The sequence below is a fragment of the Simochromis diagramma genome, unplaced genomic scaffold, assembly GCF_900408965.1.
Source record: "Simochromis diagramma unplaced genomic scaffold, fSimDia1.1 OVJJ01000026.1, whole genome shotgun sequence".
In the NCBI taxonomy this organism is placed as follows: Eukaryota; Metazoa; Chordata; class Actinopteri; order Cichliformes; family Cichlidae; genus Simochromis; species Simochromis diagramma.
In genome coordinates, this window is record NW_024386985.1 from 46535 (window position 1) to 53444 (window position 6910).

The 6910-nt window shown below is 40.9% G+C and overlaps 1 long non-coding RNA gene across 1 annotated transcript; it reads left to right on the forward strand.

Annotated features, from left to right (window-relative positions):
• Nucleotides 1–4676: 4676 nt before the first annotated feature.
• On the forward strand, nt 4677–6403 carry LOC120738635. Its single transcript, XR_005697035.1, has 2 exons — nt 4677–4725; nt 5866–6403. It is a non-coding gene; the product is annotated as an uncharacterized LOC120738635 (long non-coding RNA).
• The last annotated feature ends 507 nt before the right edge of the window (nt 6404–6910 follow it).

Genomic DNA, 6910 nt, shown 5'->3' on the forward strand with positions numbered 1-6910 from the left:
AACACAGTCTGTGTGACATCATCAGTCAGCTGATGGTCCCAGATCTGAATGGTTTCTGTCTCTACTGAGGAAGTCAGAGAATATCACTGAGGTGTGGATCAGGTCTGAGTGAGCTGTGGAGGGACAGCTTTAAACAGTCCACAGGTCTCACGTCCTGCTCAGTCTGGTAGCAGATACCTCGTATTGTTCCAGATGTGCTGACATCAGCAGCAGCACAGCTGTGTGATACCATGAATCTCAGTTATTGATCCAACACACAGTAAATACAAAGATCAGGATTTCTGAGAGTAATCATTATGAGTCTGAACACATGATCACTGAATGTTAGTCTCCACAATAATAAGCTAACACAAGCAAACACAGCTTTCAGCTCTTATTTTGAAACTGGCTTATTTAGAGAGCTGTGATGTGAGCGTGCCTGGCTCTGAGGCACTTGGGTCAGCCTCTGTTGTTTAGAAGTGTTACAGACTGTGAATGACACAGACCTGTCAGTTTCCATGTTTGTCTGTAACACAGCTCAGGGGCTCCATGCTGAACGCATCCATCCAGTGTTATTGATCCAGGACTGATACCAGCATTGGGATCAATACTACAACACACAATCACATGTGTCCACGTGATGTGTTTGACCAGCTTTATTCATTAATGATCAATCAGCTTATTTACTGCATCTGAGTCCAGCTTCATTTAAATGATCCAACCATGAAAATGACATCAGTCCTACAGAAGCACTTCATGCTAACAGGAAGTCATTGATTAAGGTGGAATAACACAGAGACACAACCACTCACAGCTAACCTGACCCCACTAACTGCATGTGTTTGGACTGTGGGAGGAAGCCGGAGTACCGGAGAGGACGCACACAAACACGGGAGAACATGAAGCTCTGAAACAAAGATGGTGGATTTGACCTCAGGCAGGGGTTACGGGGGCCATGACCCCCCAATAATAGATCCAGCTACACTGAAACTGTCAATTTCATTTACTTTTACATGTTTTAAAGCTATCAGGCTGCTTTGTGGCTCACTCAATACTAAACTAAGATACTTTCAGTGTGAATCATTTGCAGGAACACAGGCAGGATTTAAAGTGCAGAACTTTACAGTCTCTGTCTCAAAGTTGGTCTGAACATGCTAACAGCTCTTTGTTTTTTTCAGTTTTCACTGGTTTGATGTAATGAAAGAAATTTTAAAGAAGCAGACGATTGTTGTTATTTTAGTTCTATAGTTTCATAAATCGTGGTGTGGATCTAAGTCAACATTCAGAATAAATAAGATAATACAGCACTTTGATGGTTGCCTTTGTATTTTCCCAGCAGTGCTCAGGTTGGTTCTCGGCTACATTTACATACAGATGTTAATGTGTTCAGCAGCTGGACTCATCTGAGGAAGGAACATTGGAAAGGTGCTCAGTGCACAACTGCATCACTAATTTTATGTAAGACCCTGTGTTTTATTGTATTTATATATTTGTAACATTTGACTCAAACACTTTTGGGAAGGATGAAAATGTTTTCAGGAGGAAGTTTTTCCTTCTGTCCGACTGCAGTACACACAACACCGCGTCTCCCCCCATTATCACACTTCCTCAGGCTGGTGATGAGCGCCCCCTGGTGTCACAGTGTTGATGACGTCATGCACAGTGAAACATAAACAGTGTCTGTTAATAAAAAATCATGTGTCCATTTTCATGTTTGCATCATGTTTCTGTAAAATCATCAGCTGTTTCTGAACCTTCTTCATTGTTTGACTCATTCCAACAGCTGTGAGCTGTGATGGAGTCAGAGCAGCTTCATCACTGCTGTTCAGGTGAAGCTGAACTTAATAAACTGTAGAAATGATCAGGATTCAGGTTGGATGTTGAAGGAAATCTCTGTCCGTAGATAGAGCTTTTCCTCCTAAGGCATGGGCACCAATAAGCAGAGTTCATCCTTTAACATATAACAAAATTAAAATATTCTCATGCATGATCAACGGGCAATCACGGTACCGGCCAGAGTACCGGGAGTAGTTTGGAAAAACAAGAAGACGCAGAGACTGTTCTAGGTGTCATTCCAAACTGACTCAAAGTTTTATTTTTGTTCAGGGTTTTTATAGACAGACAACAAGTTTCAGTTTCAGACCCTGCCCACTGGGTGGGGTGGCTTCCTGACAGTTAAAAATCCTTTATTCAGCAAGGGCAATAAAAAAAGCACTCACAAGATCACTAAATCTTTACCGAGATCTTCTACATCCTGAGTTCTAACACAAAAACCAGATGGTCTTCACATAAACATTTTGAGCAAGGTAAAAGAGTGATTTGTTGGTGTTTTTCCCCCTTACCCCAGCATACACTTTCACCATAAATCTTGAGTTGACAAGGCAAGAGAAAATAACAGTTAACATAAAGAGCTTTGTTAAGTTACAGAATCTTCAGTCTAATATTATCATACAAGTCCATTAAACACTAGACAGTTAGAATCCTTTAGTGATATAAGTTTGCACATGGTAAAATACTGCATGTAGTTATTTGCATTAGGAAATGTTTAACCATATATACCTAAAGGCACATAATCAATGATGTGTGATCTTTTAGCAGACTTGCAAGCTTGAGGTGCACTGAGGAATGCACTCAAGGAATGCAGCTATGCCTTTTCCAGTTTAAGCACCTTGTTTACATATAGATGAACTGTTGGATTTTCCACGCCAACAGGCCACAGGAAATTGCCCGTGAGGTCGCAGCAAGAGGAGATGAAGTAAAGTTTAAACAAAGGGCATTGCAAAAACAGGATCCTTTGTATAATATCACTACAAAACAATATCCTGTAAATGCTAACCGTAGTGCTAAAATTCCCAACAGTTGTGTAAAACACTTCTGTGTGAGGTCGCAGTGCTTCATATGTGTGTGTGGGCTGAAGCACACACGTGTGAGTCCTCAGAGGTTTCACACACATCACTGCACACACTTATAATCCTAGTTTAAGCTTGTGGATCATATCGGACACATCAGCAGCTCTTTGGAGACAAAGATTTGAGATTTAAGATGAGTCATAGTCTTTCTATCCATGGTAGCTTCCACTGCTGAGGCTCGGGAAACATGAAGAGGATAATTAAGAGCAAGCATCAGCTCTGTCTCATCTAACTACACAGTATTATAATCATGCACTTATGTCTCAAACTAAGACAAAATGAGACAAAATGAGTTCTGTGAGTCTTTAGATTATCAGTAAATTCTGATAGTTTGACGCTCAGTGGAGCCATTTTTGGTTTGTGATGAGTGTTTTGTGAGCTTCTGTTTTGTGAATTGCTCTTTGTAATTTAGAAGATTGTGCAGAAATGTGCGCGCCCTTATCTGAGAGGACACGGAGAGAGTGTCGCAGACTCGAGGTGAGGAGATAAACCTCGGAGCTGGATGGCCTGCACGTTACCCATGTGCATCTTTTCAGTGACATCAAGTGAACCCATAATAAACATTTCTATGTCTTAGACATCATGTCCATTTCTAATGAGAGATTATTTTTAAATGAGGGAAAGCTGGTCTAACAACACGCTTCCAACAGAGCTAAAGGTTCACCACAGTGAGACAGTGGGACTCTGATAAGAACTGAAACACTGTGTATGAACAGCTGAGACAAAACTATATATAAACACTCATTTATTCCAGTTTAGTTTACAATGATTTTAAAGTAATGTGGAACGATTCATGTTCATGAGCTGTTACAAACACAACTATTGATTTGTCTATATATGGTCGGACTACAAGGCTTGTGTTGAGGCTCTTGGAATAATGTGTGAATTACAGCAAGAAATGATGGTTTTCCATTTGACCAAAGTGGAATAAAATCACCACAGCAAAGAAATAATGTTATTGTCTGCAGCTAAAATATATGGTGAACATGGTTTTATAATAATGTGCAAACACAACCTCACTCTGCTCTATACGAGGAGCCAACCACAGCTGTCCGGGTCTTCATCCACCACCTCCACCATCTTTGCTCATCATCATTCACTTAATTGCTGATTGGTTTAAATCAAACTCCATTACAGGTTCAACTCCATTATATAACAGCATGTTGACTTTGGATCTGGTGTGCAGTGCCACCTTAAAAGATGAGGAAACTAAGAGATTACAAAAAAAGAAGTGGAGGAGTTAAAGAGCTGCAGCAGATTAACAGTTTCTGACAGTCATGTGTTGGAAATAGGACGATTAGATGAGCTGAGGGATCCATCTACTGCTCAGTGAAGCCTCATCAGAAACAGTCTCAGTGGAAGGATGGCTCTATTGTTAAGGAAGGACACAGGCAGAAAGACTGGCGTCTGTCACACAGGAACTGGACTGAAAATCAGCTGAAATTCCTTTCACAATAAATCCATAAATAAACAAAATAAAACATAAAAAAGTGTTTAAACCCACTTTTCCATAAAGCTGTCAATAGGAAATGTTCCAGTAAACATGTCTGTGTTTCTGTAGTTTTCCTTTCATGCGTCCACAGCTGACAGGTAACCCTATTGGAGTCGCCATAGTGACGGGTGGCGTCTCAGCTTCAGCGTGTTGATGGGCACAGCCATGGTTACCACAGCTGGAGTTGGTGTACGGCGAGCTGTGAGAGGACAGAGATGGAGAACGCACATTTAACTCTTTAACAGGAGATACGTTACGACTAACAGACGACTGCTGTCTACATGATGTCTTTGCTGCCCTTATGCTACATGTTACACAACTTTTCTTCATGCCAACAAGACTGAGGTGCCACATAGTCGACACATACAGCTGATTATGATGCATGTTTTACTATTGCTATGTTCACATCATCTGCTTGGCTTTATTACTGAAAGCCTGGAGATCCTCTGACGTGTGCATGGCTGATGTGAAGTATGATTAGTCCTACATGACATCAACAACAGACGCAATGAAAGCTTTGTTGTTAACAGGTTGTAGGTAAAGTCAAATGTCTACTTCTACACTTGTGTTGGGTAAAGTTCTTCTCACTGCAGCAGATTTATATCTGTGCTTTCACAGGGCGTGATGTGGAGCTCAGCGCTGAGGTGCAGGTCTCCTTGGAGACGGCATCCTGGCTGAAATATTATCATGCTTCCAAAACATTTCAGCTTTTATTTTGAAAGAAACGAGACTTGAAAACGAATCCCCTTCTTCCTCTTTGTCTTTGTTCTTCAGAGGAGTGTCACCTGGACAAACTCAGGGCTGTTCTAGAGCCTTTGTTATTATTTGACTCCATAGAAATAAAACTGAATCGAATCAAACAAAAACTCCCAAACAGCTAAAACACTTTGCTTTATTCTCTTTTTTAACAAATACGTTGAAGTCCATCCACAACAACACAGCTGAGATCTCCTTTGTAATCAAGTGTTTACATCCTTTGTACAGATCTGCATACAAAACAATCATTTACGTCCCACAGAAGTCTAGTTACACGTAACTATACAAGAACTGGTGAATGACAGAAACATGAGACACATGATCACAGGTGATAACAAAAAGAGAAAGAATTCATGTGTTAGTGATGTTTTTCAGCCCTGATGGCTCATGTTGGAGAAACAAGCTGAGGTACGTGGAAAGTTCACACACACAAGTGGGCGTGAGCGCACACACAGAGAGAAACACAACTGAAGCATCTGTTTGCTGTTTCTGCTTTCATCATCTCTGCTGCTGTGTCAGGCTGGGGTCTCTCAGTGACATGGTTGAGATGAAGTATGACGAGTATCCCTGATTCAGTCCATCGAGACAAAGGGCAAAGAAAGCTGTTGTTAACAAACTCTATGGTGATGTGGCATTTAGCTCTGACTCTACGCTCTGCTGAATCCTTTGAACCTGCTGATCAGTAAAGCTCTACGTGCTGCAGCAGATTGACCTCATCTGTGTTCACAGGTGTGGACCTCAGCGCTGAGGTGCAGGAGAGTTTCATTCAGTTCTCCCTGCAAACAGCATCCAGCCTGGAAATACTGTCATCTTTCCCACAAATGGTGCTCTTATCTCAGAGAAGAAGTCTGATGTAAATAACTGCAATCAACATAACTGCAATCAATAATGCCAACATGATGACTGTTCATAGCTCCTGCTTTGAAATACTGAACTTAAACATTGACCTGATGAAAGATCACAATTCACAGTGGCCCACTGTCAGAATCATTCTGAATATAAACTCATCGAGTTAATCTGAACCTTTCTCAAATGTGCTGTGAATAAATGCTGCTGCAAGCCACTGTGGGAAAGCTGTGTTATTATCATGGAAACATCTGTGACACATTCACAGAGGACGAGGACACAAAGGGACGACACGCAGAGGCTGTGTTAAAGTCAAAAATCCAAATCTTTAGTCCTAAACAGGCAGTGGTTACAAACAGGAAGACGAGCAGTCCATTAAACAGTCTACAGGGTCAAACATACAGAGAATTCAAACAGCTATTAAAAACAAATAACTGGACACTGAAAAACTTCAGTGATGTGTGAGGCACCAAAGGGAAGCAGCTGAGTATATTCAATGAATTCTCTTCAAATACAAAGACAGAAACTCCTACAGGCAGCATGCAAACTGAGCAGGATACACAAAGATCAGAGATTACAAAAGAAATCAGAAAAGGATTTCAAACTTACTGAGAGCAAGGCCTCTGTTACAAATCTGTCTAATAGAAAAACATGCTGTACAGATACAATACGCTCAGTGTTCATGGTCATTTAAAAACTGGCTCTACCTGAACCACTTCAATGTTTTATGAAGTCACTGAGTCGACCATTTCTACAGTTTGTTTCCTTCATTGCAGTTAGAGTGCGGCTGGTAAGGATGAAAACACACACAGAGCGTAAATTGTCTTTGTTAGTAACAAACGTCAGCAAAGAAAAGACAAAACACACAAACACTCTCATGATATTCATGAATCATTAGAAAGCATCCAAACATTCTGCTCGTGGACTT